The 22,479-nt window shown below is 42.2% G+C and overlaps 1 protein-coding gene across 5 annotated transcripts in view; it reads right to left on the bottom strand.

The window, feature by feature from the left end:
- Positions 1-476: 476 nt before the first annotated feature.
- Positions 477-22,479, bottom strand: part of LOC140740853 (uncharacterized) — a 104,720-nt gene continuing 82,717 nt past the window's right edge. For all 5 annotated transcript variants that reach the window (XR_012101949.1, XR_012101948.1, XM_073070412.1 and 2 more), the window contains one exon: positions 477-2,425. The gene's annotated coding sequence lies outside the window, so the exon portion shown is untranslated. The remainder of the gene's footprint in view (positions 2,426-22,479) is intronic.

Here is a 22,479-nt window from a genome sequence, read left to right as displayed (position 1 = left end):
GTACCCTACCCCCAATACCATGTGTTCTAATTTTGCCCACTAATCTCCTATGTGGGACCTTATCAAAGGCTTTCAGCCTGGATGGGATCCAGCACTCTTTCACCCACAGCTCCTTTGTAATAAGACCCATTGCAAAACAGTTATGAGAGGTGGGTGGTCAGAATCTTTCTTCTCAGGGTAGAAATCACAAATACGAGACGGCACAGCTTTAAGGCAAGAAAGAATAATTTTAAAGGATAAATGCAAGAGTTTCTGCAAATGCTGGAAATCCATGCTGGAGTGATTCAGCAGTCGTGCAGCATCTATGGAGGGGTATAGAGCGTCGACACTTCGGGCTGAGACCCCACATTAATATTGGAAAGGAAGGGGGAAGAAGCCAGAGTAAAAACGGTGGGCAGAGGGGAAGGAGTAGCAAACTATAAGGTGATAGGTGAAGCCGGGTGAGGGGAAAGGTGGGTGTCTTGGGACAGGTGGATGAAGTGAGAAGCTGGGAGGTATAGGTGGAAAAGGGAAATAGTTGAAGAAGAATGTATCTGATTTTAAAGGAGTTTTGCAGAGCAAATTTTATTTTCAACACAATGTATGGTAGTTGCCTGCAACACAAGGTAGAAGCAGACGCTACAATAACCTTAAAAGGGCTTTAGATCAGCACTTGACTGTGCAGAGAAATGAAAGGATATGCATCATGTACAGGCAGAAGGGATTAGTTTAATCTGGCATTGTGTTCCACACAGACATTGTGGACTGAGATGCATGTAATGTTCTATGCTCTGTAAAATAGGTTAAAGTTCAATGGCTCTAATCCTTTGGCAGAATGCCACATAATTTCAAGTGCTTAGTATTTGAAATAACTGCGACATCATCTATTTAGAATGAAGTGGACTAACCAGGGACCTTGACTACACTGTCAGGCATCTGCATTTGTTGAGTGTGTCAGCTTTTATATCCTGGAAGGTACATGACAGCTTGCTACCTTGAAGACTGGTCCCTGGTCTCTGGTCTCTGGTCTCCTGCACTTGAAAAGCAAATCAGGAAAAAATGCTGTAGCAAACATCAAATATTAAGCAAAATGAATAACTAACTCAGAAAATGCAACTTGAAAGGAAAATTATATTTTGCTGTTGCTTCCTCTGGGTCCAATAGCTTTGTGTAAAAATAAAGTGCCTGGTTCTCAGGATCACAGTTAAAAGTTCAAAGCAATTATCAAGGCATGTACAGTATATGTTACCCTATACGACCTTGAGATACATTTTCTTGCAGTAATTTATTGGGTAAAAAAGATATCCAATAGAACTTTATGAAAATCTATACATAAAGACACAAAGACTTACCAGAATTAGGGGACATTGCTTCACAATTCAGGGAGTAGATTTAGGATGGAGATGAGCAAGAACTCCTTTTCCCAGAGAGTGGTGAATCTGTGGAATTTTCTGCCCAATGAAGCAGTGGAGGTGACCTCAGTAATATATTTAAGACAAAGTTGGATAGATTTTTGCATAGTGGGGGAATTAAGGGTTATGGGGAAAAGGCAGGTAGCTGGAGTGAGTCCATGTTCAGATCAGCTATGATCTTGTTAAATGGTGGAGCATGTTCAATGGGCCAGGTGGCCAGCTCCTGCTCCTATTTCTTATGTTCGTATGTAGCACAAAATGTTGGAGGGAATCAGCAGGTCAATGGAAGGAAATAAACAGTCAAATTTAAAGGATGACACCATGAGTTATAAGGAAAGATGGAATAAGAAAGGATGTTATTACCTAGAACATAGAAGATTGAGGGAAGATTTGATAGAGGTATACAAAATTATGAAGGATATAGATAGGGTAAATGCAAGCAGACATTTTCCATGGAGGTTGGGTGAGACTAGAACGAGAGGTTATGGGCTAAGGATAAAAGGTGAAATGTTTAAGGAAAACATAAGGGGAAACTTCTTCACTCAGAGGTGGTGAGAGAGTGGAGTGAGTAACCAGCACAAGTGGTGGATGCGATTTCAATTTCAATGTTTAAGCTTGAATAGGTACATGGATAGGAGGGGTATGGAGGGGTATGGAGGTTTCTGGTCCTGGTGCAGGTCGATGGGAGTAGGCAGTCTAAATGGGTCAACATTTACCAGAGGGCTGAAGGGCCTGTTTCTATGAGTCTATGATTGGATAGAAGGGAGAAGAAGCTAGAACAAATAGCCAATGTGCAAAACAAGGCTACCGTGCAAATACATAATAATCCTGAGAACATAAGTTATAAAGAGTCCTTGAAATTGTGTCTGTAGGTCATAGAATCAGTTTAGAGTTGAAGTGATTGAAGTTATCCACGTTGGTTCTGGAGCATGATGATTGTAGAGTGATAACTGTTCCTGATCCTGGTAGTGTGGAATCTCCTGCCTGTTGGTCGTAGCGAGTGGAGGGCATTGCCTTGCTGATTACCAGGCATCCTTAAATGAGAATAAGGAATAAGAATCATTAGACCCAGTGAACAAAGGAGAAGAATTGAAGCATTATATGCCACATTAGATCAATTAGATCAATCTGAATTTTCAAACACTGCAGAATGTGTCAGAACAAAAGGACATTGTGAGGCCCTTTGCACCCGTGAAAGCTCATTGCACTCTCCCTGCTCTTTCTCCCTACCTTTTTCTTCCCCTCTCAATTTCCTTTTTGAACGTACTGTTAAATGTGCATCTGGTGGATCTACTTCATTAGAAGTTTGAGGAGATTTAGTACGTCACCAAAGACTCTTACAAGTTTCTACATATGTATCATGGAGGGTGTTCTGACTGGATCCATCACAGCCTGGTTCAAAAGCTCCAAAGAACAGGATCGCATTAGGGTTAGGCTAAGACATTCACACAGAACTATACATCATGGAAATTAGGCCATTTTGCCCGCAGAATCTATGACAACCATCAACCAATCATTTATTCTAATCCTATACCCATTTTGTTCTTCCATATTTCATTCAGCCTGGATTCATCTACACACTAGAGGTAAACTAGAGATGCCCCATTCAACCAACCAACCAACCTGCGTGTCTTTGGGATGTGGGAGGACAGGAAGGAAACCAAGCAGTCACATGGACAACTTGCAGACACCACACAGACAGTACCGGAGGTCGGAATTCAGCCCGGGTTTCTGTATAACTTATATACCATATATCATCTATATCAATGAGCCAGTGAAGCAAGTTTGTTTTTATATTGTACCTGTACCTCACCCCGCACTGGAGCACGCGACGACAAACAGTAAATTGACGTGGAGGTATGATGTGAAAGCTCACAGCTTTCCCACTATTTCACACTAAGTTCCCTCTAACCTGCTGGAAGTTTGAGGAGATTTGGTATGTCACCAAAGACTCGTACAGATTCCTACATATGTATCATGGAGAACATCACAAAATCAGCATCCCAAAAACCGATTGGTTATTATTAAGTTGCAATTCATGGGATTGTATGAAGTAACAGGCTGGTGTATTTCCTAATTTTTGGCAGACATTCCATCTCCTTTGGAATTTATTTTCTATTTATTTTATTAATATACAGTGCCGATCAGCCCTTCCAGCCCTTTGAGCCGTGGTGCCCAGCAGTCTCCTGATTTAACTCTAGCCTAATCACAGAGCAATTTGCAATGACCAATTAACCTACCAACCAGTACTTCTTTAGACTGTGGGAGGAAACCAGGGCACCCAGAGGATACCCACTTGGTCACGGGGAGTATGGACAAACTCCTTGTAGGCAGAGATGGAAAAAATCCCGGCTTGCTGGTACTGTAATGCGCTGTGCAAGCCACTTTGCTACTGTGCTACTGCAAAGTGCTTTGGAAAGTCCTGAAAGGAAAATAAAAGAAACCAAAGCCTGTATTAGAGAGTTTGCTTTAGAAAGTTAGGAGTGCTGAGACCCAGTGCCATATGTAAGTGGCATCTAGATAGTTGGGCCTGCAGAAGAAAAGAGCCTCAGCCCGAAACATCGGCTGTTCATTTCCCTCTGTAACTGCTGCCTGACCTGCTGAGTTCCTGCGGCATGTTGTATGTGTTGCTCAATATTGCCAGCAGCTGCAGAAACTCCTATGTCAGGGGAGAATGTTGGCTGATTGTTCCTTTAGCACCACAGCACCAATAAAAGACATGGTAAAGGCTTTCTCTGGCTGCTCCAGTTTCCTTCCGCATTATAAACTCACACATGCTGTGTTTAGTGAGCTGTGGGCATGAAGTTTTGCTGCCAGAAGCACGGTGACACTTGTAGCATAACCTTGGGACTGTGTTGGTTGTTGATGTGACACATTTCACTGTATGTTCCTGCGTTCTGAATTACATGCAACAAATAAGGATAATCCTTATCTCTTATCTGAACATGCCTAAACTGATGTTTGAGTCTGGTTCTTTTCTGAGCCAAACAAATTAGAACTCATCTCTGTGTTGGTTGGCCAGGTGTTCAGATTCAACAGTTCTAACTGGTGTCGCACCCAGTGTTCGAGCTGATTTCACATTAGTTCCAAGTAGAGTGACTCAGAGAGCAATTAATTAAACTATTAGATTTGAATGAGTTAACACTACAGGTGAGGTAGCTGTTCACTTCACTAGCACATTGTTAATTTTCACTGCAGTTCTTTCCTTTACAGCTAGTTTGTTTCCAACAAGAGTTATAAATGTCATGCAGTTCTTTCAGAATGTACTTCTGTCTTATTTGTTGAAAGTGGCATCACATCTAGACAGACAGGTTGGTGAAAAAGACATTTGGAGCATTAGCCCACAGCAGAGGAAGGAAAAGTCAGGAGAACACACATGAGCTCTCATCGAGGGGTTAGTGGTGGAAAGGGTGAGCAGTTTCAATTTCCTTGGTGTCCACATCTCTGAAGATCTACCTTGGTGTCACAATGTGCACTGGCAATGTCAGAGCCCAAGTGCAGAGGAAAGACAGACTCCAATGTCGAGACAGGAACCAACTTTTATCCCATAAGAATTCCAACAGAACATGGATGGCCTAGCTGAGTGGCACTGGCAAGTGTAACTAGGACCCCATGATTGGCGCTAATCAGGTGCTTGTTTAAATAAAACCCATAACATGTAATCCCGGAGCACATGAAAATAAAGTTAACAAATTTAAAGAGAGAACACAAGGTGACCACATTACAAAGAGTGAATCATTCAAGAAAAACACAAGGAATTCTAAACAATTAACAACTATCGTTAAACAACAAATAATCAATTCAGGTATTCTAAAAAGTTTGGAACCAAGCACTCTCTGGCTCCCCACATAGGCCTAGGCCCAGAAAGCTCATAACACCTGAGCCCAACATATTAATGCAATTACAAAGAAGGCACGCCAACGGCTATATTTCATTATGAGTTTGTGGCGATGTAGTTTGTCACCAAAGACTGGGGCAAATTTCCCACAGATGCACCATGGATAGCGTTCTGATAGATTGCATCACAGCCTTGGTATGGAGCCACCGATACACAGGATCACAAAAAGCAGCAGAGGGTTGTAGTCTCAGCCAGTTCCATCATGGGCATACCCAATAAGGATGTCCTCGAGAGGCCATGGCTCAAGAAGGCAGCATTTTTCACCAAGGACCTCACCATTAGGAACATGCCTTCACTGGGGAGGAGATACAGGAAATCCATAACACTGGACTTCTGCTTTCTGAATACTTTTTGGTGCATCTTATGGATTTTGGGCAGCTGATCATGAAAATCACAATGCAGTTTCCCTATCATACACCATTTGTTTGGAACTGCCTATATTTGTAATTTCAATTTATAATTCAAGTCAATTAAAATATTGCCCTCAATGTAAGCTGAACAGTTTTGTTTCTTGTCTAGGCATGCCTGGACATGCTTTGGGTTGCCAGCATGACCCACCCAATGGCACCTGGATATTGATCCTTCAATGTTAAACCTGAAAGCTGTGCTACTACACACCAGCAATGCCAACCCTTCAATAGCAGTCAGTTATGCACTACACATGAAAGAAAACTACCGAAACTTGTAAGTCTTATTGGAACACATACAGTGTTATTGTGAAGGTGATGAACAAGGAAGGTGAAGACATTTCAAAATTTCCCAGAATAACTGATGCCAAGATTAAGAAGGGCATAGTTGTTGATCGACAAATCAAACAGGTCACCAATGACAAGCAATTCAAAGACTTCCTAGTGGGACTGGAGAAAATCACATGAAAGGTATTCAAGAATGTTGCTGAAAACTTTTCTCAGCTAACTACATGCAGCTGGTTGACAACATGCATCAAGCATACAAGAGCATGAAGTGCAACATGTCACTAATGATTCATTTACTGCATTCCCACTTAGACTTCTTCCCTGCAAATCACCAGGACATTGCGGTCATGTAAAAACAGTATCAGGGCAACTCAAATCCATCAATGCTGGCTGATTACAGTTGGACGCTTAAGCGAAAAGCCTCAGACACTGAGTAAAAATGAAAATCATCAACACAACATTGTTAGCTTAGTTGACCTATTGCAAAGCCTCAGCACCATTATGCAACTAAAAACATTATATCCAATAAAAGTTAATTTCTTGTTTCTCCAAATTCCTACGTGGTACAAGCAGTCTGAAATTATATTTATGTTCAGCTTCAAGCAGTCTAAGTAGACAAAAATTCCTGAGGAAGCAACATCCTTGGAAAAAAAAATTGTTGTCCAGTATTATCAATGTTTTGGGAACATGATCATGATTTTCCCCTCTGATCAGATTTTTGAAACAGTCTATGAACCCATGAACACTGCTTCATTATTGTAAATTTTGTACTGTTGTGTGCGTTCAACCTGGGATGGTGGTCACTCTTTAAGGGAGTTATGGAAGGACTGAGCTCCTGTGGCTGCTGTCCTCGAAAAGGTGTTTCCCACATTCTGAGATTTAGGTGATTATTGGACTGCACTTTATATTGATCTCCTTCAGTTTTTCAGTGTTTTCTTTCTTGTGGACGATTGGCGGGTGGGTGATCTGTTAATTCTTTGTGTGTAAGAGGGGTGTTGGGGGTTTGGTGCTACTGTTGCTGTTCTTTTCTGCAAGTGAGGGGTTCAGGGATTGTAATGTGTAGGAGGCTATTGATTGTTTTAGTCACTGGTTTATGCTGTGGGCGAGGTAGGGGATGCTGGGGTCTTGAGAATGGGAAGGGGTCAAAGAGTGGGGAATCATGGTTGGAATAAGGAAAAGGGAGAGAAGGGGGAGTGGGAAGAACCAGAGAGACATTCTTTAAAGATCAATGAACTAATTGTTTGGAAACAAATGACCTTGCCTGATGTCTCCAGGCTGGGTGATGCAGCACCCCTCCTTCCCCATCCCTGGCACTCCTGCTTTGCCACCTGTCCCAAACCCATCCCATGGCGCTCCACCCTTGCCACTCCTAATATCTTTTGCTCCCGCCATGTTGACAAATACAGCACAATGCAAAGGTCCTAGGCACCCCAGTTCTATATATAGAACCATAGAACCATAAAACACTACAGCACAGTACAGGCCCTTCAGCCCTCCATGTTGTGCCGACCCATATAGTCCTTAAAAAAATACTAAACCCACACTATCCCATAACCCTCCTGTCGAAAGGTCTCGGCCCGAAACGTCGACAGCACTTCTCCCTATGGATGCTGCCTGGTCTGCTGCATTCCACCAGCATTTTGTGTGTGTTGTTCCCATAACCCTCCATTTTTCTTTCATCCATGTGCCTGTCCAAGAGGCTCTTAAATACCCCTAATGTTTTAGCCTCCACCACCATCCCTGGCAAGTTATTCCAGGCACTCACAACCTCCTGTGTAAAAAACTTACCCCGATGTCTCCCCTAAACTTCCCTCCCCTAATTTTGTACATATGCCCTAAACTTCTCTCCCTTAATTTTGTACATATGTGCCTAAGATTTTAGTACAGTACTGTAAGTATCATTTAAGAAGCACTTAGACAGGTACATGGAAAGGCAGTACTTAGAGAGATATGGTCCAAACACAGGAAATGGGTGTAGCTGGTTTGGCACCATGGTTTCGATGGAGAGATTGGACCAGATAGAAGACAGAACATAGAACAGTACAGCACAGAACAGGCTCTTTGGCCCACAATGTTGTGCTGGCTTTTTAACCTACTCCAAAATTAATCACACCCTCCCTTCTACACAGCTCATAAACCTCCTTTTTTCTTTCATCCATATGCCTACCTCTTAAATGCCCCTGATGTAATTGCCTGGTTGTCCACTCTACCTATGCCCGTTATACACCCCTATTGAGTCTCTTCTCATCCTTCTTTGCTCCAGAAAGAAAAGGCCACGCACAACTTTTCCTCATAAGGCATGCTCCCTGATCGAGACAGCATCCTGGTAAGTCACCTCTGTACCTTCTCTAAAGCTTCCACATTCTTCAAATAATAATAAGGCAGCTTCTCTTCTGGTATCAGATGCCAGTGTTTGCTGTGTCTATAGCAGAATGTGTATCCACTGCCTTCAACACCGATGCCAACTAACCTGCCAAATAAAACAAGCAATGGGAGAGATAATGTTGAACAAAGTCACACTAAATTCAGAAGAGACAATTCAAATGACCTTGGCAATAAATTAATTTGACCTCTTTTTCCAATCGTGACATTGTAAATCCTCTCATTGCTGACCATTAAACAAAGGATTTTACAGCATTGAAACCTAGGGAAATAAGTACTGTACAGCCACAGCTTTGTTAACATCCTTCATGATGATAAGGACGGGGATAGAAAGCTAATGTAAAATGCTGAAATAATACAAGCTTTAGCTGTGCGCTTTTTGTTATATGGAGAGTGAACAAAAGAATAAAGGTCTCGGTATTATCAATGGATGAAAGAATTGTTTGCTCATTGACACCACATTTCGTTCAATGGAACCATTTTCTCTCAGATTCCAGGGTGAAGCTGAAAACTAAAACATTATTTTTCTAGCTCGTGCTGGGGTCCTAACCTGCAAATGATTAATTGGCCCCCAAACAATTGATATTAGAAATGTCAGGAGATGAATGCATGATAGCAAGAGGTTTCAGGAAATCACTTCCTATTTGCAAACGTGAATGAACAGCCAAGATACATTATATCTTGCAGTTTTCTCTCTCTCTCTCTCTCCACCTTCTTTCATTACAAGCAGCATTCATTGACATTTGCTTGGGCTCCTTCTCATAATGCAAGTGCCACAGGGTCTTCCAGGCAAAGTGAGGAGCAAATCTCTTGCGTCATCGCCACCCAGTGAGGTTGAAGAAGAAGCCGTTGCACTTTTCACATGCAATAATTGATTGAACTTCTTTCCTCTCGTTGCAAAACTCCAATTACAATTCTGGTTCTGGTAATAGCACAGTTTAGTGTGTATCATCTGGTTCTTAGCCATATGATGCCAACACAGCAAATGAGACCACGGTAAGTAGCAGTTAGCATGATACTATTACAGTTTGAGATGTCAGAGATCGGGATTCAAACCTAGCATCCTCTGTAAGAAAATTTGTATATTCTTTCTGTGAGTGTCTGAGTTTGCTTTGGGTGCTCTGGTTCCCACCCACAGTCCAAAGATGTATCAGTTAGCAGGTTAATTGATCATCATAAATTTCCCCGTCATTAGGCTAGAGTTAAATAGGTGGGTTACTGGGCAGCGCAGATCCGTGGGCTTTAAGGGCCTGTTCTCTGTTGTATCTCTGAATAAAGTAAATAAGTAAAAGTTCACTTATTGTCATCAGCTGCACATATCTACAACCAAATAAAATATACAGGTAATTCAAAATGCATGTGAAGAGCACAGCATAGGTAAACAGTAAACAGTACAGACAACAATAAACAGTTCGCTGACCGAGTGGCGAGGCCTCGGTGGTGGCAGGGTATTCTTTAGTCTCACAGCCTGAGGGAAGAAGCTGTTGCCCAGTGTGGCTGTCCTTGTCCTGTTGCTTCTGTACCCCCTCCCTGTCGGTAGTGAGTGGTAGGGATCTCAACTATGCTTCAGGCCCTTCGCAGAAAACTTCTTCTTCATGTGCCTTGCATGTTACACACTTGGGCGATCATGGCACTTCACACTGAATGATCACTTGCATCGTCAATGATATCTCGCACATTTAGATTTGTTCTTTCACAGTGTCCATATATTTTCTTCTTTGCCTTCCTCTTCCACGTTTCCCAGGCATTCGGCCTTGTAATGTAAGGCATTCTATTGCTCCCTTTCTGATGACATGGCCCAGGAAATTAAGTTTCCTCTCATTTAACGTTCTCATTAAAGATCTTTTTGCATGAGCACATTGGAGTACTGCCTCATTAGTTACCCTATCTCTATATGATATTTTCAGCAATCTTCTAAGAAACCACATTTCTGTTGTTTCTAAGTTTCTTTGGAGTTCTGGTGTTTTAGTCCATGTTTCGGAAGCATACAGCAAGATTGACCAGGTGTAACACTTTAGTAGCCTAAGCCTTGTTGTCATAGAAATGTGTCTGTTGGAAAAAATGGGTTCCATTTTTTGGAAGTTGGTTTAGGCAATGGCAATTCTTCTGTTTATTTCTGCTTTGCTTCTAGCACCTTGTGATATAAAGCTACCAAGGTAATTAAAGCAGGTCTTTTGTTCAATCTCTTGGTTATCGATGTACAATTGGCAGTTGGGAGTATCCTGCTGTTTTGATATTACCATACATTTGTTTTTTTTACAGTTGATGGTTAGACCAAAATCTGCACTTGTTTGTACTACTTTGTCTAGGAGGATATGTAGGTCTTCTGCAGCACTTGCTATGAGGGTGGTATCGTCTGCATATCTTATATTGTTGATGTTAACACCTCCAATTTTTATTCCATCTAGGTCATCTATTTCTCTGAGAATCATTTCACTACAGATATTAAATAATTCCAGTGAGGCAACACAGTCCAACTGCTTATATTATCATTAATTTTTACTGCCGCCATTTGATTCCAATATAAATTTTGAAGCAGTTGTTGGTCCCTTCCGTCAATGTTTAGTTTAGCGAGAATTTGAAATAATTTTTCATGTTGCACTTTGTTGAATGCTTTAGTGAAATCAATAAAACATAAAGAGACATCATTTTGATATTCAATTGCCCTTTCTGAAAGCATTCATAGTATGAAAATTGCATTCCTAGTTCCTCTATCCTCAATAAACCCATATTGCCTTTTAGAAGTTTCTGGCCTTAACTTGTTTTAATTTGACTCAGAACAACTCCCAACAAAATCTTTATTATGTGACTCATAAGACTGATTCTATAATTTTCGCAGTCAATAGTTCCAGGAATTTTTGGCAGAGTTATAAATACTGATTTCAAGAGATCGTCAGACAATACACCAGACTCATACATGCCATTAAACAGTTCAAAAAGAATATCTATGCCCGGATCTTCTAGGGCTTGTATCATTTCCACTGAAATTTCATCAGGTCCAGTGGCTTTACCATGTTTCATGCTTTTCATTGCTTTAGTTATTTCTTCTTTAGTAAAAGGTGGGCCAGAATTAGGGTGTTTAATATCTGGGGGTTCCCCTCTATTATCTTCAAAAAGCTGCTCTATATACTGAATCCCCCTCTCACATACTTTATCTGGATCTGTTAGTATGGATCCGTCTGCTGATCTTATGCATCCTGTAGAGGAGGTTTTCTTAATTCCAGTAATTTCCTTAATTTTCTTGTGCAATTCTTTGCTGTTGTTAATATGGCCTTCTACTTCATCGCATTTTTGATTAGCCATTTTTCCTTTGCGATATTGCACAATTGTCTGGTCTGTCTGTCTAGCTCCCTGTATTGCACTTCATTATTCTTCACTAACCTTCTTCGTTTCATCAGATCTAGAATTTCTTGGGTTATCCACCCCTTGTTGGTGTGCTGGATTTCTTATACTGGGATTATCTCCTTTGCTGACTGCTTACAACACTCCTGGTAAATGTCACAAATAAGGGGGGAGGGATGCCCCCTATTTGTGTCATTTAATCCTCTTGGAGGCTTTTATTATCCTCTGTAGGGTCTTGCAATCTGATGACTTCATCCCTTGATGCAAGGTTTCAACCCAAAACATCAACAATTTCTTTTTCCCCCATAGATGCTGCTCAACCTTCTGAATTGCTCCAGCAAACTGTTGCTCCAAGTTCTGCTATACTGTGTTACTCAGGCAAGGTATGGTGACGTAGCAGTTAACTCATCATAAGGCATTCTGAAATGCAGAGTTTAATTGCAGCATCCTCTGTAAGGAGTCTCTGTCTGTTCTCCTCATATAATGTGTGGGCTTTCTTCAGGTCCTCCAGTTTCCTCCCACTGTCCAAAGATGTACTGGATGGGCCCATTGGACATTGTCCTGTGATCAGGTTAGGGTTAATTGGGCGTGGCTGGGGTGGCATGACTTGAAGGACCAGAAGGGATAAATCGGTGCTGTATTCCCAAAATGAAATGAAATGAAGACCTGGTTAGACCAAATCTCTGGGCAGTACACTTTAAGTTGAGTTGGTGGTAAGGAAAGCAAATGCAATGTTAACATTTATTTCAAGCAAACTACAATGTAGGAGCAAAGATGTGGTTGGGAAGATGTTAGAGTCAGTTGTTATAGGTGAGGTGATGGAGTAGTTGGTGACACAGGACAAGATAGTACCAAGTCCGCATGGTTTCCCTCAGGGAAAATTCTGCCTGACGAACCTGTTAGAATTCTTTGAGGAGATTACAAGTAGGATAGATAAAGGGGATGCAGAGGATGTTGTATATTTGGATTTTCAGAAAGCCTTTGACAAGGTGCAACACATGAGACTGCTTACCAAGTTAAGAGCTCTTGGTATTACGGGAAAGTTACTAACATGGTTAAAGCATAGGCTGATTGGTAGGAGGCAGCAAGTGGAAATAAAAGGATCCTTTTCTTATTGGCTGCTAGTGACTAGTGGTGCTCTATAGGGGTGAGTATTGGGACCACTTCTTTTTATGCTGTATATAAATGATTTAGATGATGGAATAGATGGCTTTGTTGCTAAGTTTGCAGGTTATACAAAGATTGATGGAGGGGCAGGAAGTGTTGAGGAAACAGGTAGGATGCAGAAGGACTTAGACAGATTAGGAGAATGGGCAAGAAAGTGGCAAATGAAATATAATGATAGAAAATGCATGGTCATGCACTTTGGTAGTAGAAATAAACGTGTGGACTATTTTCTAAATCCAGGAACCTGAGACACAGAGGGACTTGGGAGTTCTTGTCCAGAACACCCTGAAAGTTAACTTGCAGATTGAGTCAGTGGTGAGGAAAGCAAATGCAGTGTTAGCATTCATTTCAAGAGGTCTAGAATACAAGAGTAAGGAGGTGATGCTGAGGCTTTATAAGGCACTGCTGAGGCCTCACCTTGAGTATTGCGAACTGTTTTGGGCCCCTCATCTTAGAAAAGATGTGCTGCCATTGGAGATGGTCCAGAGGAAGTCCACAAGGATGATTCCAGGAATGAAAGTGTTATCATACGAGGGGCATTTGATGGCTCTGGGTCGGTATTTGCTGGAATTCAGAAGGATGAGGGGGGATCTCAATGAAACCTTTTGAATGTTGAAAGGCCTAAACAGAGTAGATGTGGAAAGGATGTTTCCCATGGTGGGAGAGTCTAGGACAAGAGGGCATAGCCTCAGGATAGAGGGGCGCCCTTTCAAAACAGAGATGCGGAGAAATTTTGTTAGCCAATTGGTAGTGAATTTGTGGAATTTGTTGCCACATGCAGCTGTGGAGGCCTGGTCATTGGGTGTACTTAAGGCAGAGATTGATAGGTTCTTGTTTGGACGTGGCATCAAAGGTTAAATGGAGAAAGTCGAGAACTGGGGTTGAGGAGGAGAGAAAAAAAGGATTAGTCATGATTGAATGGCGGAGCAGACTCAATAGGCCAGATGGCCTAATTCTGCTCCTATGTCTTATGATAATGCTGAGTATTTATGAGACATTGGTCAGACCACACTTTGTGTATTGCAAATGTTCTGGGCCCCTTATCTAAGAAACCATGTACTGATGTTGGAGACATTCCGGAGGCAGTTTGTGAAAATGATCCCAGGAATGCAGGGGATAATGCATGAAAAGTGTTTAGTGGTTTTTGGCCTGTACATGCTGGGGTTTAGAAGAATCCCACTGAAACCTTTTGAAAATGGAAAGGCCTTGATAGAGTGGATGTTGAGTGGATGTTTCCTATGGTGGGGGAGTCTAGGACTGGAGAGCACAGCCTCAGAATAGAATGACATCCATTTAGAACAGAGATGAGGAATTTCCTTAGCCGGGGGTGGTGAATCTGTGGAACTCATTGTCACAGATGTCTCTGAAGGCCATGTCATTGGATATATTTAAAGCAGAGGTTGATAGCTACTTAATTAGTAAGGCTGCCTTGTGTCTTTTGGTCCTCTAGTCTTACTGCACCTAGAAGTGGTCCTAGAAGGGAAAGCAACAAAAGAATGCAGAATAAAATGTTACAGTTAGAGAAAGTTCAGCGCACGTGACAAGAAAGTGGAAAGTCATAACTATGTAGATTGTGAGGTCAAGAGTCCACCTCGCCGTATGTGGGAACTATTTAGAATTACATGGTTTAGAAGCCGCCATTGGAGTAAGATAGGTAAGTGACTGCAGTACACTTTGTAGATGGCTAGGAGGCGTACTTAGTGGAGTTAATGAATGTTTAGGATAACTGATGTGGTGCCAAACCAAACAGGCTGCCTTGCCCTGGATAGTATCAAGTTTCTTGAGTATAGTTGGAGCTGTCTTCTTCTAAAGTATGCAATTGTATTCCAGCATACTCTTGCCTTGTAGATGACAGAGTAGCAGGAGGAAGGCCATTAATCACTGTAATGCGTACTTTGGGCCTGTGAGGGGGATTAGGCTCTGACGTTTTTAGAGTGCCTGAATTGGTTAAATGTTGTTTAACGAAAGTCATAAATTATTTAGAGTTCCTTATGTTTTTCTTGTGCAACGCGCTCTTTGTAGTGTGGTTTCCTGATGCCTTCTGTTTAAGCTTGTTAAGCTTATTTTGAAAGCCTAAGGGAATCTGTGTTACCTCTATCATTTAAGTAGTTGCCCGATTAGCAATAACTGCACGGTCCTAGCTTTGAGGATAGTACTTCAATGTTCATTTTGAAATATTATGAATAAAATCTCATCGCCATCTCTACATCAGCACCTGCCTTTCCTTTGAGCTTGAGTTCCAATATTGCTAGCTCATACCATGACAATCTCCGAATAAAGGGTGTCTCTTTAAAACTGATATAAGGAGGAGTGTCTTCAGCCTGAAAAGGGTGGATCTGTGGTATTTGTTTTCACAGAGGGCTGCTGGGATTAAGGAATTCTGTGTACTTGCACCCAATGACTTGACCTCCACAGGTAGTGATCGATAGGTTACGGGGGAAGACAAGAGAATGGGCTTAAGGGGGTTTATTAACCCCCTCAACCATGGTTGAATAGCTGAGCAGAGTTGATAGGCCTCACATTGAAAATCCTTTTTTTAATTTTTAATATTTACCATTTTTCCAGGATTTGGACATCAATGGTGAAGCTGGCATGCTTTGTCCGTCCGTAAATTTCCTCAGGAAATGTCGCAGTGGACCAGCACCTTGAGCCGAGAGTTTCATTGTGCTGTCACACAAGCAGCCTGACTTGGAGGCAAGCCTGCAGGTGCCTGCTGCCTTTGTCCTTTTTGTTCTAAGAATTGGGAAGTGCTGTCAGAATATCCAACATGAGTTCATTTTGTGGATGGCACAGATTGCAATCTCAGTGTACCTGTGGTGAAGAAATATTTAGAAAGTGAACAAGGTGCCAAAGAAGCAGACTGCTCTGCCTAGGATGTGTCAAGCTTTTATGTTTCATTAGATCTGCATTCTTCCAGGTAAGTGCAGAGTTTTCCATCACACTCCATAATTATAGTGGAAAGGCTTTGGAGCATCTGAAGATTGTTATTCACTGCAGGATAACCAGTCCCTGGCAATTTTGAGTTTGAGGCCAAAAGTTCAGGGTCCTGTCATCAGCAAGTCTTCGGGCTGATCCCAAAGATTGAAGAGCCAAAGTCAGCAAGTCTTGAAGATAAGGCCCAATGGCAGAAGCCCAGGGTCTGTGAGTCTCGGAATCCATTGAGGAACTTGGAGGTCTGATGTCTGTGAGTCCACAGGAGGCTGGAGGGCAGGTGTGTGTGTGTGTGTGTGTGTGTGTGTGTGTGTGTGTGTGTGTGTGTGTGTGTGTGTGTGTGTGTGTGTGTGTGTGTGTGTGTGTGTGTGTGTGTGTGTGTGTGTGTGTGTGTGTGTGTGTGTGTGTGTGTGTGTGTGTGTAGGAGGGAGGCAAGGGCTTGTTGGTGCTGCTTCTGTTGGTCTGCTGACCATTGCGTATATACTATGTTTGCCGTATATACTATGTTTGCCGTATATACTATGTTTGCTCAAGAACGTGTGGCAACAATTGCAGGCTGCCCACAGCACATCCCTAGGTGTATTGGTTGTTAACACAATCGATGCATTTCACTGTTTAGTTTGATGTACATATGACAAATAAATGAATCTGAATCAGTGTGGCACAGTAGCGTAGCAGTTCACACATTGCTCTTTACCGCACCAGAGATCACCGATTGGAGTTTCATTCCTGCGCTGCCCGTAAGGAGTTTGTATGTTCTCCGTGTGACCACATGCATTTCCACCAGGTGTTCCGGTTTTCCCTTATATCACAAAGGATATACAGTTAATGCTAGTGAGTTGTGGGCACACTACTATGTTGATGCCAGAAACTTGGTAACACTTGTCAGTCACCCCGCACAATCCTTACTGATTTGATTTGATCCAAACAGTGTATTTCACTGTATGTTTCAATGTAGATGTGACAAATAAAGCTAAGTTTAAAAAATGATCTGAATCTGTTATTTATGGGTCTGGTCCAGATTAGCTGCTGGTCAGTGTTTACTCCAGAATGTTGATGGTGGGCGAAGTTTGATCATCTTTCTCTCTTTGCCATTCAAATGATCCTTGAAAGGTTATTGGACCAGTTGTCCGAATGTCTCCTTCCTTGATGAGGTGTCAACTGTACTGTAGTAATTCATCAAATTACTGAAGAGTTGTATGGTAGGATATGGTTTGTTAAAAATATCGTGAATTTAAAAACAGCCGGATGAAAGGAATTTTGGCCAAATGTATTTTTTTGGGTGAAGAGCGTATAGGCATGTCATGGACCAGCCTCGAATCACATGAAATAGATCACAGGTGAATCCTGAAATCCGGCATGTTGGCACCTCTGTCCATGATATACTAGCAAAAAGGGTGGGCCATTGACCTGCCTTCCATGACTTGTAATTGAATAGGTTTGTAGTTTGAAATAGAAAACTTTTATGATAAAGCTCATCAGTCATCAAAGTAAGCATAATGTTCAGGGAGTATATTATGCCATCTCCACATATATGCAAGTGCATTTGAAAACTTTAATACATACCCCTACCGATGGGCAAACTATCCACCCCACAATTTCCTTCAGCAAACTTGAGGGAAATTTGGAATAAGTCAAAAATTCCTTCACCATACACAGCCTTGTGGAGTCTAGAACAATAAATTTACTGCCTGATGCAAACATCAGGCTCACAAACACCTCATTGACTTTACCTACTGAATATTGAAAGGCCTGGATAGATTATACAAGCATAGGATGTTTTCAATAGTGGAACAGTCTAGGACCAGAGGGCACCACCTCAGAATAGAAGGACATCCCTTTAGAACAGAGATGAAGAAGAACTTATTTAGCTAGAGTGTGGAGATTCTGTGGAACTTATTGTCACAGACAGCCGTGGAGACCAAATCATTGGGTATGTTTAAGTGGAGGTGATAGGATCTTGAAGCAGACTCGATGGGCTGAATGGCCTAGTTCTGCTCTTATGGCCTAAATAAACACACAATGACTTTTATCAAGTTATTGCAATAACCTCAGTTAAATCAATGGCAACATTTAATTCCTTTGGACCTCTCCACAATTTGTTACTCTGCTGTGTTAGCTCCAAGTGAATATTTCAACACACACATCTTGTGAGTCACTGGTGGATTGGTGTTGGAGGATTAGGTGACAGTGTTGTAAGTGTGTGTGATGAACAGTTACATGGTACTTCAGAGACCATGCAAAAGATTAAAAGATAAAGATCAGTTTCATTGGTCACAGGTACATCAAAACATACACTGAAATGTATTGCTCGTGTCAATGACCAACACAGTTCAAGTACTGTGTCAGGGCAGCCCATTAGTGTCACCATGATTCCAGCACCATTGTTGTATGGTCACAACTTACTAACCAACTTTCAAACATCTTTGGAATGTGTGCGGGGAGAAGTGAGCTCAGAGGAGACCCACACGGTCATGGGGAGGACATAGGAACTCCTTACGGACAGCAGTGGGAATTGAATCCTAAGCATTAACACTGCCAAGGCATTACATAAGCTGCAACATGATTGTGCTGAATCTCATGGCTTTGACCTGATTTTCCAATAATTCCCTCTGTCTCTGTACTGCACCACAATCAACCCTTACTCCCCTATCCCCCACTTCCTTTGCAGTGTCCATCATTTTCCAGACAATTCTTAATGGCAGCTCCTTCGCTTGCATCTTCAGAAACAGTTCTATTTCTATCTTTGATATCTCTTTTTTTTCCTTTTCAAGGTTCTTTTGAAGACCCTGACCTGGAGTTACAAGCTGACTTCAATTCTTTGCAGAAATGGGACCTGCTCTCGGGCCACTTTTCAATATGCCAAGGACGTGGCTTGGACACTCGCGTGCCTTCAGGGGCTCAAAGTATGATTTCCCCAGAACTGGCTGATACATTACTTCAGTCTTCTTGGTATTGATGGTAGGTCCAAAGTTGGTACAGGCATTGGAAAACTTGTCAACAGGGTGCTGCGTATCACCTTCTGAACCAGCTCTGAGGGCACAGTCATCAGCAAAAAGGAAGTTGTTGATCATAACTTTGGTTTTTGCTTGGAGCCTCCTGAGGGGCAAGGCTCTGACTGCCTTCAGGTATGATAGCCTATTGAGATTTTGAACGTTTCAAAAGATATTTCAGAGCCAAAAAAAGGACTAATGAAAAGAAGAAAATTATTCTGAGGTCACTCTCCCAGATGACTTTCCATGGTCAGCTGTGTCCATTTCCAGTCCTGAGATAATACAGAACGTTCAACACAGATGTTTGCATTTCAGTGCTCTGAGGATAGCAGTTTGCATAATGCTGTTGCAGCATCAGTGACCTGTCTGTAAGGAGTTTGTACATTTTTCCTGAGACAGGGTGGGTTTCCTCCCACACCACATTCCAAAAGACTATGGGGCAGTAGGTTAATTGGTCGCATGGGTAAAACTGAGTGGCTTGGGCTTGTTGGACTGGAAAGCAACTGTTAGTAAACTATATCCCTCCAAAATAAAGGAAAAGGTTGTGAAAAGTGTGTTTGTTCATTGGATTCAAATACACAATAGGAAAACAGGACTGGTTCCAAAAATCATTTGCATTAACTTCCCCAGGACTGATTCTGTCTTGCAGGCTGGATGCTGTGAATGCTTAGCATTCCCAAAGAAAACAGCAAAAGTCATCTGATAATTTGATGACTCAGAATCAGAATTGGAATCAGGTTTCATATCACTGGCATACAACGTGTCATGAAATGTGTTGCAATGCAGCAGCAGTACAGAGCAGCACATAATAATAAAATCAGTAAGTTACAGTAAGAGAATTTATATATTTTAAAAAGTTAAGTTAAGTAAGTAGTGCAAAAGGGGAAAATAGTAGTGAGGTGGTGCTCTTGGGTTCAACGTCTATGCAGAAATCTGATGGCAGAGGGGAAGAACCTATTCCTGAATCATTGAGTGTGTGCCCCAAGCTAAATTCAAATTTATTGTTATCATAGACATACATACACAAGGTATTAAAGCCATAGAAATGAGTGTTTTGCAGCAACACAGAATGAACTAAGGACAAACATAAGTTAACACACAGTTATATTAACATAAATTATTCATTAGTTGACATGTGTGCAAAATAAATAAACAATACTAGTGCAAGACTCGGAGTGGAGAAATGTCTCTACCAAAGGAGGTGTTAGGTGCCCCTTCCCTCCACTAGCCTGAAAATCACCCTTGGGCGAGGTGTTGCACCTGCTTAGCCCCCTGATCAGGGTCATGTAAAGCCATAGGAGCAGGAGGTGGATGGTTATATGAGCAACTGGTGCATATCACAAGTCCTGGTTATGTGACCACTGACACCAGGCAGACTATCTCTGAAGAGTGTTGCTAATGCCTGTGGTCACCCATCTTGTAAAGACACTGCCCGGAAGAAGGCAATGGCATACCACTTCTGCAGAAAAATTTGCCAAGAACAATCATGGCCATGGAAAGTCCATGATCGGCCATGTCGTACAATATGGTACAAAATGAATGAATGTATGAGGTCAAGATTGAGGGATAGAAAACCACAGGAGGTCGTGTTAGGGATTTTACATTCAGTTCAAGAGCAGTGGTGGTGGGGATTATGCTGTTCTTGAAACTCTTCAGTCTCTTGTACCTCCTACCTGATGAAAGCATGGAGAAGAGGGCATAGACTGGATAGTGTGGTCCCTGATGATAGTAAGAACATTAGAAATAGGAGCAGAAGTAGGCTATTTGGCTCATCAAGCCTGCTCCACCATTCAATAAGATCATGGCTGATCTGGCCATGGACTCATCTCCACCTACCCGCCTTTTCCCCATAACCCTTAATTTCCCTATTATGCAAAAATCTATCCAACCTTGTCTTAAATATATTTACTGAGGTAGTCGCCACTGTTCCATTGGGCGGAAAATTCCACAGATTCACCACTCCCTGGGAAAAGCAGTTCCTCCTCATCTCTGTCCTAAATCTACTCCCCTGAATCTTGAAGCTATGTCCCCTGGTTCTAGTCTCACCTACCAATGGAAACAATTTTCCTGCCTCTATCTTATCTATACCTTTCCTAATTGTATATGTTTCTATAAGATCTCCTCTCATTCTTCTGAATTCCAGTGAGTCACACTCCCAGGTGACTCAGTCTCTCCTCATAGTCTTACCCCTCATCTCTGGAATCAACCTGGTGAACCTCCTCTGCACCACCTCCAGAACCAGTATATCCTTCGTCACATAAGGAGACCAGAACTGCCTGCACCACCAGTACCCTGTACAATTGCAGCTTAACCACCCTGCTCTTAAATTCAATCCCTCTAGCAATGAAGGCCAACATGCCATTTGCCTTCTTGATAGCCTGCTGCACCTGCAAACCAACCTATTGTGATTCATACACAAGTGCTCCCAAGACCCTCTGCACAGCAGCATACTGCAATTTTTACCATTTAAATAATATTCTGCTCTTGCATTTTAATTCCAAAGTGGATGACCTTGCATTTACCAACATTGTACTCCATCTGCCAGACCCTTGCCTATTCTCTTAACCTATTTATCTAACTCTGAAGACTCTCCATATCTTTTGTGCAATTTGCTTTTGCACTCAATTTAGTGTCATCAGAAAACTTAGATACATCACACTCAGTCTCCTCTTTTAGATCGTTCACGTATATCGTGAACAGTTGCGGGCCCCGCACCGACCCCTGTGGCACACCACTCACCACTGATTGCCAGTCAGAGTAACACCCATACATCCCCACTGTCTGCTTTCTATGAGTTAACCAATCTGCTATCCATGCTGATACATCACCCCCAACTCTATGCCTCCTTATCTTATGGATAAGTCTTTTATGTGGCAGCTTATTGAATGCCTTCTGGAAATCCCAGTGAATAACGTCCATCTGTTCCCCTCTATCCACTGCGCTTATTATATCCTCAAAGAACTCCAGTAAGTTTGTCAACCAGGACCTGGCTTTGTTGAGTCTGCCTGATCGATCCATTTCTTTCCAGATACCTTGTTATTTCTTTTTTAATGATTGTTTCAATCATTTTCCCAACTACAGATGTTAAATTAACTGGCCTATAGTTATCTGCCTTTTGCCTACATTCTTTTTTGACCATTGAATTTTCCAACTTCCAGTAATTCCCTCCCCCTCCCTTCCCCCATCCCAGTTTCACTCTGCCTCCTCCTCCAGCTGCCTATCACTTCTTTCATGATTCTGCCTTCTTCTACTACCCATAGTGCTTTCCCCTTAGATTCCTTCATCACCTTTCCTGCCTATCTCCTCCCTGCTTCCCCTCCCCCACCCCTTGATCTTTCCTCTTACTGGTTTTCCACCTGGCACCTACCAGCCTTCTCCTCCCCACCCTCCCCCTACCTTCTTCAGCCCCTGCCTCCTCCCTCTTCAGTTCTGATGAAGGGTCTCGGCCCAAAACGTTGACTGCTCATTTCCACAGATGCTGCCCGACCTGCTGAGTTCCTCCAGCGTGTTGTACGTGTTGATCTATACTGTGCTGTACCCTGCTCTATGTTCTATGTTGTATTCCAAAAGACATCTGGTTTGGTCAGTTAATTCATCACTGTAAATTGCATCTAGTGTGTGGTGGGTGGCAAAATGTGGGGCAGTTTTGGGAATGTGAGCAGAGGGCGTATTCTGGAGTT

Source organism: Hemitrygon akajei, chromosome 17 (assembly GCF_048418815.1).
Source record: "Hemitrygon akajei chromosome 17, sHemAka1.3, whole genome shotgun sequence".
NCBI classification, from domain to species: Eukaryota; Metazoa; Chordata; class Chondrichthyes; order Myliobatiformes; family Dasyatidae; genus Hemitrygon; species Hemitrygon akajei.
This window is presented reverse-complemented; position numbering and strand designations above follow the sequence as displayed.